This window comes from Notolepis coatsorum (genome assembly GCF_963971535.1).
Source record: "Notolepis coatsorum genome assembly, chromosome: 15".
Classification (NCBI taxonomy): domain Eukaryota; kingdom Metazoa; phylum Chordata; class Actinopteri; order Aulopiformes; family Paralepididae; genus Notolepis; species Notolepis coatsorum.
Genome location: NC_140179.1, coordinates 46620670 through 46633113, shown reverse-complemented (window position 1 = coordinate 46633113; position 12444 = coordinate 46620670). Strand labels below are relative to the sequence as shown.

The window sequence follows — 12444 nt, the reverse complement described above, 5'->3', positions numbered from 1 at the left end:
CTCTGTGAGAGCGCACCAAAGCATACAACGACGGCCTAGTGGCAGGCAACATGAATGACCACAAGGTGGCGCGATACAACGTAAGGAGGACAGTGTCAGAGGCCAAACGGCGCTACAGGGATAAAATTGAACTCCAGTTTGAACAAGCTGACTCTAGAGCTATGTGGCAGGGGCTCAAAACGATGACAGACTACAAAGGCGCCTCCCTCAAACTGAACAGTGACATCTCCTTAACAAATGACCTCAATACCTTCTATGCGAGGTTTGATGCTGGTAATAACAACACCAGCTCACAAGCCTCGGCAATGGGGGGGGGGGGGGGGTCGGCTGCTGATGGAGGCGCAGTGTTCAGGGTAACAGAGCATGAGGTGAGGCGGACCTTTAAAAAAGTGAATATCAGGAAGGCAGCAGGTCCGGACGGCATCCCCGGCCGCGTCCTAAAAGTCTGTGCCGACCAACTGGCCCCAGTATTCACTGACATATTTAACCTGTCCTTAGAACAGGCTGTCATCCCCACCTGCCTGAAGAAGTCCACTATTATCCCTGTACCCAAAAAATCCAAGCCTGCTTGCCTCAACGACTACCGCCCTGTAGCTCTCACCTCCATAGCCATGAAGTGCTTTGAGAAGCTAGTAAAGGGCTACATCTGCTCCTCCCTCCCCATCAACATGGACCCCCTGCAATTTGCATACCGCCCCAACAGGTCCACGGAGGACGCCATAGCCCATGTGCTGCACACAGCAGCATCACACCTGGACAAGAGGCAGGGGAACTATGTGAGAATGCTATTCATCGACTACAGCTCGGCATTCAATACCATAGTCCCCTCCATACTCATAGCCAAGCTCAGGGACCTGGGCTTGGGCTATGACCTCTGCCAGTGGGTCTTGGACTTCCTGACTGGCAGACCCCAGGTGGTGAGAGCAGGCAACTGCACCTCCTCATCCATCACCCTCAACATAGGGGCCCCCCAGGGCTGTGTTCTGAGTCCCCTCCTCTACTCCCTGTACACACACGACTGTGTGGCTCAGCGGAGTAGCAATACAATCATCAAATTTGCTGACGACACAGTGGTGGTGGGCCTGATCTCTGCCAACGACGAGAGGGCCTACCTGGAAGAGGTCAAGGTCCTGGCGGGATGGTGCCAGGAAAACAGCCTCTCCCTGAACGTCAGCAAAACAAAGGAGATGATTGTGGACTTCAGGAGGTCGGGGGTCAAGGACTACAGCCCCCTCAGCATCGACGGGGCACCGGTTGAGAGAGTCAACAGCTTTAAGTACCTCGGAGCCTACATATCCGAGGACTTGACATGGACCACACACATTGACAGTGTTGTGAAGAAGGCACGACAACGCCTCTACTTCCTCAGGCGCCTAAGGAAGTTCCAAGTCAGCCAGAAGATCCTTAAGAACTTCTACTCATGTACAATAGAGAGTATCTTGACCGGCAACATCACCTCCTGGTTTGGGAATAGCACTGCACAAGACCGAAGCAGACTACAAAGAGTGACACGTTCAGCCGAACGCACAATTGGAGGGGGGCTCCCCACCCTCCAGAACATTTACTACAAGCGTTGCAAGGGCAAGGCTAAGAGAATCATTAAAGACTCCAGTCACCCGAACAACTGCCTCTTTGAACTGCTGCGGTCAGGCAAGCGATACCGGAGTCTCAAGGCGAGCACAGAAAGACTCAGAAGAAGCTTCTATCCCCAGGCCATCAGGCTGCTAAACGAACAATGAATGAACACTACACAACAACAACAACCACCAAACGCACATAGCACACACATCCACACGCACACACTCACTTTAAACAAACACACTGTAGCACCCACTCCACACACTTTATAGCACACACCCACTTTAAACAAACACACTGTAGCACCCACTCCCCACACTTTATATTTATGGATGAAGGATTGCACTACAACTCGTACACCTTACTGTAAATTGTACCTAAAATTGTACCTCATCCCATTTCTGCTTTGCACTAGATAGTACTGTACATTAGTACACTGCATAGTATTGTGTATTGTATATTATATGGTAACTCAGAACATTGTACATATGTCTATACCGAACACTGTGACCTCATTTTTCTTCTTCTAAATTCATGCTATATTATGTTATTATGTTATTTGATACTATCTTGTCTAGCACAGTCTCTGGAGCGTAACAGTAAGAAGCATTTTGTATGAAAGTATTCTGTACTTCTGTATGACAACTATTAAAGAACTTGAACTTGAACACAATCAGTAACATTTAGATCAACAAAAAAAAGGTAATGAAAATATCATTTGACATTTGTATTTTTGAGCTCTTCCAGACATTTAAAGGAAAATCAATCTATTGTTTTTAATACAAATAGACCTCCTGTTCACTGTAAAGTGCCACGTTTTTATATATTGAGCTTTAAACTTTAAGCTAAATTTTTTGGAACTCAAAACTCACAACCTCCCTCTCCCAAACCGTTCCTACAACAATTTGTTGATGTTGCATGATCATGTATAGGCCTACATTTATTATGTATTATATTGTTTATGTTTAAATAACATTTAAACATCAAACTCCTCTGACCTCATCTGGTCTTTCCAAAGACGCGCGCACACACACACACAGAAAGGGAGAATGCTATGCTGTAACGTCTACACACACGGAGCTATTGCTGTTGTTCTTGGGCGGATATGAGACTCGCCACAGGATTTTCAAAATAAGAGTATCGATATGAATCGATCTTATTACATCGCATCGATCCGATTCGATTGTTGATAATTACATCGATGTATCGATCTGGATCGATGTATCGTCCCACCCTAGCTCAACTGGTTCGCCGCCTTGCTGTGGATCCTGCGGTGCGTTGGTGACAAGTTCGATTCCCTTAAATTATTATTATTATTATTTTTTTTAACATGCATTCTTTCGCCGGTTAAGTTTAGGCATGTTAAGTTTAGGCATTGTTTCGGAGTTGGTTAAGGTTAGGGTTAAGGTTAGGCATTGTTTCGGAGTTGGTTAAGGTTAGAAGGGTTAAGTTTAGGCGCTGTTTCGGAGTTGGTTAAGGTTAGAGTTTGTCTTAGAGCATGGCAATATTCTTTCGGAGTTGGTTAAGGTTATGGTTAAGTTTAGGCATTGTTTCGGAGTTGGTTAGGGTTACGGTTAGGCATTGTTTCGGAGTTGGTTAAGGTTAGAAGGGTTAAGTTTAGGCGTTGTTTCGGAGTTGGTTAAGGTTAGAGTTTGTCTTAGAGCATGGCAATATTCTTTCGGAGTTGGTTAAGGTTAAGTTTAGGCATTGTTTCGGAGTTGGTTATGGTTAGGGTTAAGGTTAGGCATTGTTTCGGAGTTGGTTAAGGTTAGAAGGGTTAAGTTTAGGCGCTGTTTCGGAGTTGGTTAAGGTTAGAGTTTGTCGCAGAGAATGGCAATAGAATGCAGCCTATTTCCGCACTGCAGCTCTCTCGCGCTGCCGCGGTCACATGGGCGTAGTGGCCAATCAGAGAGGGGTCTGCAGAAATGGAGTTCAACCAATCAGAGAGGGGTCTGCAGAAATGGAGCTACGAAATGTAGAGACGCCCCTCAAACAATCCCACAGCCATGTTTCAACCCCCACGCCATTACCATTCACCTTTTGTCTCCCACCTTCAACCCCCCTCCAGCCCCCAAACCATGTCGTCGTCCCCCCATGTCTCTACCCCCTCCCCATCCTCCTCCTCCCCCAACTCACCCCTCTCTGGGCCACTCTACCCAGAATTCCCCTCTCTCTCCCCTATAGACCACCGCAACACTTCCGGGATTCTGAAATCATGGGAGAGAGAGCGGGGAGAGAAAATGAATGAATGTGGATGAGAGCCTCGACATTAAGTGGTTGTTGCTACGGCTGTGAGGGGGCTGGAGACATGATCCAATATTGTTGTATACGCCTTTTCGCACCTACTCCCGAACTCTGCATGCGCAGATTGGCCACGGAGTCTATGGCCATGGTTACACTGGTGAAAAACCGCAACGTTTTATTTTCGAATGATTACGTTTGCATGTCCAAGTTAAAAAAAAACGCAGTTTTTTTCTAGTGGCAACGCTGAAAGGGTGTTTTCGTTTTGGAAACTCGCCGAAACTCGCCGACAATGGTGCCATGTAATTTGCGCGATACGGAGCCGTTCTGCCCAATGCCCATGCGCAGTAGAGACAGACGCCAAATTCTCCCCTGGCTGGACCTCGACTCCGTCCATTAGTTATTTCCAGTGTTTACAGCAGAGCTGTCCCAAGTAGCTGCGGCTACCAATGTGTTGTCAAGTTATTATTGCCGACGATACTCAACTCTTCCTCTCCTTCCCTCCCTCAGATATCCACGTCTCTGTGCGGATCTCGGCCTGTCTGTCCGACATCTCAGCCTGGATGACGTCCAACCACCTCAAACTGAACCTAAGCAAAACAGAATTGCTCCACCTGCCGGCCAAATCCTCCCCCCTAACCGACCTTTCAATCACAGTCGAGAATGCAGCTGTGACTGCGTCCCCGACCGCCAAGAACCTTGGTGTTGTCCTCGACGACCAGTTGAACTTCTCTGCTCACATCGCAGCGACGACCAGAACCTGCCGATTCCTCCTGAGCAACGTCAGAAGGATACGCCCCTTCCTGACAAAAGAAGCCACCCAACTCCTCGTCCAATCAACAGTCATCTCCCGCCTCGACTACTGCAATGCACTGCTCGCTGGCCTCCCGGCCACTGCCACTAAGCCTCTTCAACTCATTCAGAACGCAGCGGCCCGCCTGATCTCAAACCTACCGAAGTCGGCCCATGTCACCCCACTTCTTAGGGACCTGCACTGGCTCCCCATTGCTGCACGAATCCGCTTCAAGGCCCTCGACCTAGCATACCGTGCGGCAAAGGGAACCGCTCCCGCCTACCTCCGGTCAATGGTCTCTAACTACACACCCTCAAGACCCCTACGCTCTGCATCTTCTGGCCGCCTCAGACCTACTCCTATCCAAGCTCCGGGAGGGTCATCAAAGAGAAGTCGCCTATTCTCAGTCCTTGCCCCACAATGGTGGAATGAACTACCCACCCCAGTTAGGACAGCCGAATCACGTCCAATCTTTCGCCGTCGACTAAAGACGCACTTCTTCAACCATTATCTGAATTAAAAAAAAAAAAAAAAAAAAAAAAAAAAAAAAATCTAACCCTAACTAACCGTACTGTCATGCACTTGTCCTAATAAACTAACCTACACTGTAGCACTCAACACTTTGATGAACATTGTTGCTCAGCTGATAGAGTTGTGCCCTTCCTGATGGCTTGTCGTACAGAACTTGTAAGTCGCTTTGGATAAAAGCGTCAGCTAAATGACTAAATGTAAATGTAAAATGTAAATGTTATAAGGAGCCCAGTCCAAGCTACAACAGTCTGCATTCCCTTAACAATTGTTTGTATTGAGCCGTATTGTATTGTACCCATTCTGCAATCTGTTAAATAAAGTTTACATCCATTCATTCTGCTAGCATTAACGTCACTACGCTGCTAGCCACAATGCTATACTGGCATATCCCAATCACGTTAGCATGTAAGCTAACCAAATCTGCGATATTTTTGTGAGACTAAACTCCGCTCTTGGTGGTCAATTGTGTTGATGTTAGTTTTGTTTCATCAACAAATCATCAACAAATGAGGCAGAACACACAGTGAATGTATCCGTTTTTGTTTATTGCACTTTATTTCTTGCTGAAAAATAAATGCTATGTAGCTAAATGGCTCATGCGAGGTATAAAGATGGTGGCTTTTCTGAGATTTTGAGCAGGATGTGGAACTACATAGCCACCTACTGCTTTGGCATTGTACTACATGTATATAATAGACGAGACTAAACGACGTCCAACTTAACTCTTAACTTGCCTGCCAATACGCAGCGTTCTGAAAAGCGAAATGAAACGGAATGAAATGGCCCTAGTGTAACCGCAGCCTATGTCTTATCAATCTACGCATGCGTAGTTCGGGAGTAGGTGCTAAAAAGCTACTCTAGTTCGGCAGAGAAAGTGCCGATCGACTTGGGATTAGTGGCGCCGTGTTCAGGAGACTCGACTCCAGCGTTTCCGTTAGAACATATTCGTGCCGGTCTGGGTGTCCTGCAAGATTTCTATCCCCGGACATATTCGAGAAATTCCGGTCAGCCTGGTTTTCCTTTTTACCCGCTGAATGCCACCATCGGCGCCAATGTTAACGTTAATATCGCCTAATCTATGTTTTAAATTATGGCTATGTGTCTAATCTGCCCATCGCATTATCAAAGACTATTTTCCAGTCAGTGCTGTCAAGGCTGTTTATCACGTCTTTTCCGTTTCAGAGCAGTTAGAAAAGCCCCCGTTTTCAGATAAAAAACAGCTCATTCTGGAGCATTCTATGAAAATCGTCTTTTAGTGGAATATTCCACAACGTTGATATTCGTTGGCCTTTTTATGAATCGTTTTCAAATAAACGCTAGATGATCAATATTATACGTGCACGCAAGCACATTACGGCCGCGCGCGGATAATCGCCCCGTTGATTTCCTCTCGGACTTTTACATTGAAACCGAAAGAAGACATTTCACAAAACAGCTTATAACTTCATCAAACTTACTCTGATTATCCTAACACTGATAACATAGAGTCCTTACCTGACATCAGATGGTATCCAACTGGTATATTCCAATTCCTGATCACCATTCGAAAAAATCGATACGTGTATGGATCCAACGCGATACTGTAGAACTCCATGATCAGCGGGGATCTGAGGTTCCAGAATGAACTGTGTCACTGGTAACCCTGGCTGGATCAGTGAACTGGAAAATGTGGATATAATGTCGCACCTCAGCCAGGAGAATTAAACTTTCCACTCGGGCCTGAACGCTCGACATTTCTGTTTCTGTTTTCTTTCACCACGGCATCAGCGGTCTCTGTGACTTCAAGTTCAGAAGACTCATCTTCGTTGTCATTATTATTAGACCTGCTTGTGCTTGGTTTCATGAAATATTTGTTAAGCTTAGCTTGTTTGGCCATCTCTCTCTCTCTCGCTCGTATACCCGTTTGTCGTTATGGTGGCCAGACAGGCTCAAAAAAAGAAAGAAAAAAAGATTCACATCCGAGCGGCGCCATCCGCGCTTTATCAGCGTGAAGCAACATGTAATGATTGTTTCGTTCATCGCATAGGCTATTTAATTTGAGCCTATTTTAATACAATTCAAATAATAAAATTGTGCTTAGAGAAATTATTTTCACCGGACATTATGACCGGAGATATTTAAATATTCGGACTTCAACATATTTTGCCGGTCAAATACCGGTAATTACCGGCTAACGGAAATGCTGCTCGACTCGTATACAAATCTATTGGATCATGTCTACAGCTCCCCCCCCCCACAGCCGTAGCAACAACCACTTAATGTCGAGGCGCTCATCCACATTCATTAATTTTCTCCCCCCGCTCTCTCCTCCATGAGCTCAATGTAACGCGGAGGTGCAGTGGTCTATAAAGAGCTACGTCTGAGTGGACTCTGGAGCTCACCTGGTTCATCCAGCTATATACTGACCAATAAACCTGTGTTAACCAAGTCTATCTTTGACTATCTGACTCATTGATTAGGGTTAATTTCCCTCACACGACAAGAACGTTCAGAAAACCCAGTCCCTATCATCCACCCACCCACCACCTTGAAAGCGTGAAGCGCACAGGAAGATCGAAGCTTTGATTATTCCTTGATAATTCTTCCCACTGAAGCTCAGAATGGCGGGACAGTCCTGTGGTAACAGCGTGGTGGTCTATGGGAGCCGGCTCATGCTTGTGAAAACAGAGGTGTGTGTGAATGTAAGCCTGGGAACGGACTGGACTTGTGTGAATGAGGCAGGGGGCTACATTCTTCTCGTCTTCTCTGTCTGTGTTTATGTTAGCGGGGTGGGGGGGGGGGGGGGGGGGGTGGCAGGGGGCGGGGTGTAGAGGAAAGGAATGAAGGAAGAGGATAGGGACGAGAGAAAGAGAGGGGGGGTCCGATGTGTTTGCTGATCTCTCGCATTACTGTGCAGTGTGCACACACATGTACAACATCTCTGTCTCCTTTTTTGCCCTCCATCTGTCTCTCCTTCTCCCTCCATCGGTCTCCCTCCTTCCTTCTCTCCATTTCTCTCTCTCTCTCTCAATCTCTGTCTTTCTCTCTGTGTCTGTCTCCCCCTCTCTCTTTCTCTCTCTCTCTCTCTCTCTCTCTCTCTCTCTCTCTCTCTCTCTCTCTCTCTCTGGGAGGAGTGATGATTGTAATCATAGAGGAATGAGTAGAAAAATACTTTCATCCTGTTGCTAAAAATACCACCGTGGCTTCTGGGAGAAATACTAACACTCCCACACACACACACACACACATATACGCGCACACGCCAAACGCATTCCCTCTCTCACATACACACACACACACACACACACACACACACACACACACACACACACACACACACACACACACACACACACACACACACACACACACACACACATAGCCCTTGCAGCTGCAGTAAAAATACTATTTATGTTATTAGCAAATGGCTTCCTTCCCATCTCTCTTTGTATGTAGAGCAAGAAGCTGACAGGACAAGGACACACACACCAAACGCATTCCAACTGGTATATTCCAATTCCTGATCACCATTCGAAAAAATCGATACGTGTATGGATCCAACGCGATACTGTAGAACTCCATGATCAGCGGGGATCTGAGGTTCCAGAATGAACTGTGTCACTGGTAACCCTGGCTGGATCAGTGAACTGGAAAATGTGGATATAATGTCGCACCTCAGCCAGGAGAATTAAACTTTCCACTCGGGCCTGAACGCTCGACATTTCTGTTTCTGTTTTCTTTCACCACGGCATCAGCGGTCTCTGTGACTTCAAGTTCAGAAGACTCATCTTCGTTGTCATTATTATTAGACCTGCTTGTGCTTGGTTTCATGAAATATTTGTTAAGCTTAGCTTGTTTGGCCATCTCTCTCTCTCTCGCTCGTATACCCGTTTGTCGTTATGGTGGCCAGACAGGCTCAAAAAAAGAAAGAAAAAAAGATTCACATCCGAGCGGCGCCATCCGCGCTTTATCAGCGTGAAGCAACATGTAATGATTGTTTCGTTCATCGCATAGGCTATTTAATTTGAGCCTATTTTAATACAATTCAAATAATAAAATTGTGCTTAGAGAAATTATTTTCACCGGACATTATGACCGGAGATATTTAAATATTCGGACTTCAACATATTTTGCCGGTCAAATACCGGTAATTACCGGCTAACGGAAATGCTGCTCGACTCGTATACAAATCTATTGGATCATGTCTACAGCTCCCCCCCCCCACAGCCGTAGCAACAACCACTTAATGTCGAGGCGCTCATCCACATTCATTAATTTTCTCCCCCCGCTCTCTCCTCCATGAGCTCAATGTAACGCGGAGGTGCAGTGGTCTATAAAGAGCTACGTCTGAGTGGACTCTGGAGCTCACCTGGTTCATCCAGCTATATACTGACCAATAAACCTGTGTTAACCAAGTCTATCTTTGACTATCTGACTCATTGATTAGGGTTAATTTCCCTCACACGACAAGAACGTTCAGAAAACCCAGTCCCTATCATCCACCCACCCACCACCTTGAAAGCGTGAAGCGCACAGGAAGATCGAAGCTTTGATTATTCCTTGATAATTCTTCCCACTGAAGCTCAGAATGGCGGGACAGTCCTGTGGTAACAGCGTGGTGGTCTATGGGAGCCGGCTCATGCTTGTGAAAACAGAGGTGTGTGTGAATGTAAGCCTGGGAACGGACTGGACTTGTGTGAATGAGGCAGGGGGCTACATTCTTCTCGTCTTCTCTGTCTGTGTTTATGTTAGCGGGGTGGGGGGGGGGGGGGGGGGGGGGGGGGGGGTGGCAGGGGGCAGGGTGTAGAGGAAAGGAATGAAGGAAGAGGATAGGGACGAGAGAAAGAGAGGGGGGGTCCGATGTGTTTGCTGATCTCTCGCATTACTGTGCAGTGTGCACACACATGTACAACATCTCTGTCTCCTTTTTTGCCCTCCATCTGTCTCTCCTTCTCCCTCCATCGGTCTCCCTCCTTCCTTCTCTCCATTTCTCTCTCTCTCTCTCAATCTCTGTCTTTCTCTCTGTGTCTGTCTCCCCCTCTCTCTTTCTCTCTCTCTCTCTCTCTCTCTCTCTCTCTCTCTCTCTCTCTCTCTCTCTCTCTCTCTCTGGGAGGAGTGATGATTGTAATCATAGAGGAATGAGTAGAAAAATACTTTCATCCTGTTGCTAAAAATACCACCGTGGCTTCTGGGAGAAATACTAACACTCCCACACACACACACACACACATATACGCGCACACGCCAAACGCATTCCCTCTCTCACATACACACACACACACACACACACACACACACACACACACACACACACACACACACACACACACACACACACACACACACACACACACACACACATAGCCCTTGCAGCTGCAGTAAAAATACTATTTATGTTATTAGCAAATGGCTTCCTTCCCATCTCTCTTTGTATGTAGAGCAAGAAGCTGACAGGACAAGGACACACACACCAAACGCATTCCCTCTCTCTCCCACTCTGTGTGCATCTTTCTTTCTTTCTTTCTTTCTTTCTTTCTTTCTTTCTTTCTTTCTTTCTTTCTTTCTTTCTTTCTTTCTTTCTTTCTTTCTTTCTTTCTTTCTTTCTTTCTTTCTTTCTCTCCTCCTCTACACTGACTAGATAATACTTGTTTGAACTCAACATTCCTCTCACATTCTCAACTGAAAGCTCCACTTTGAAGGTGACGACTTTGATAGACACCTCACATACACGCACACACATTCAAGCACCCCCACGGGCCACAGCGCTACACACACTCGGATAGATATACACATTTGAAACTACACACGAACCACACACACAAACCTACATGCACGCTTGTACACATACTAGTTTGAAGTGGTTGAGGTTCCTCTGTAGTTTGCCCTAGCAGCTGGAGTCCCGTCATCATATGCCGCTCCATAATGGCTCCAAATATTCCAACTAGTTTGTGTGCTTGACTGAACATGTCAGAGAGAGAGAGAGTATTTTGCATTCATATAAACTATTGTAATGCAATCACAAATGTATGATGGATAGTCCAACCTGAACATACTATGCATTAGTGTATTATGCTCTAATTCACTTTACACAATGGCACTCAATATTGCACCTGCAGTTTCTTCTATGATGCTGGTTCCTGCAAAGGCTTCTTCTCCATCCTTTCCTTTCCCTTTCTTTTTCTGACTCAGGTGCATCTTTGCATTAAAACAGACATCCTTTGGACTGTTGGTTGCCAACTATTAAATATGATAGGACTTAGCAACATAGTTTGCATTCATTGTAATTAGCACTAGCATGCAAAAATATATTGCTAAATGATTGAATTGAAGTTAAAGAATAGCAAAGTTACTGTAACGGGTTGATTGATCAGAATACTGGGAGAAAGCTTAGCTAGCAAAAATAATAATACTAATAATAATAATGATGTATTTATAACATGCATTTCTCAAACCAAATGTGCTATCTAAAGCTGAAAAGCTAACGTAACGTTAGTTTTATCAGCTGGCAGGCATCAACCGGTAGTTAGCCACCTCTCACCGGCGGCCAGCTATCCTAGCCAACATTACCTTAAACTTAGTAAATGATCTTCTAGGCAAATAACCAAACCCGCGGCGGGATTCTAGCTTAGCAAAACAAGACAGTTTAAAATAAAGGCCGACATAAACATAATTTTTCGCTTTCGTTTATTTAGCTAACTAACTGACTAGCTAGTAACATTCATTTTATGTGACGCAGACTACAATATATTTGCATTTGTTAGCCATGCTAGCGATCTAAAACAATCAATCCATGGAAAAGTTAGATATGTAAAAGGTGAAAGACTCACACTCGCAGCCATGCTGATTTGGCAAAATGACATTCAGCCGTTTTCGTTTGAAACAACCTTTAGTCAGGGTGTTCACGGTTCACGAGTGTCATTGTTTCTCCATAGAGCCCCGTCACACTACCACAGGTAGGGGGCAACTTAGTCACGTGACCCAGTTGGTATTGCTGATTGGCTCGAACACGGTATGTTTATAAACAAGAAACCCATCTAGTGATCCCGTGGTGTGTGAGACTGATAGTGGCGCGTCCGGGGGCTCCTACTACTAGGCTGCTGGAACCAGCTGTAATAATAAACACACACAGTAATTCTTATTAAGTGATTGGGTGGACAAGAAGAGCGTCCCAGTATGCTGGTGTGTCTGTTTTACATGGAAACCAACACATTATTATTATGTGAATGCCTCTACTTGTTTCCCTATTAATGGTGTGTGAGTTGGATATACAGTATCTATGCCCCTCCCCCTCACAGTGTTGGTGACTCAGACCCACCTGCCTG

General features: G+C 45.7%; 1 protein-coding gene across 3 annotated transcripts in view; it reads left to right on the top strand.

The window, feature by feature from the left end:
* LOC311241822 (protein PHTF2) overlaps positions 1-12444 on the top strand; it is a 175724-nt gene that overhangs the window by 59286 nt on the left and 103994 nt on the right. The window lies entirely within an intron of this gene.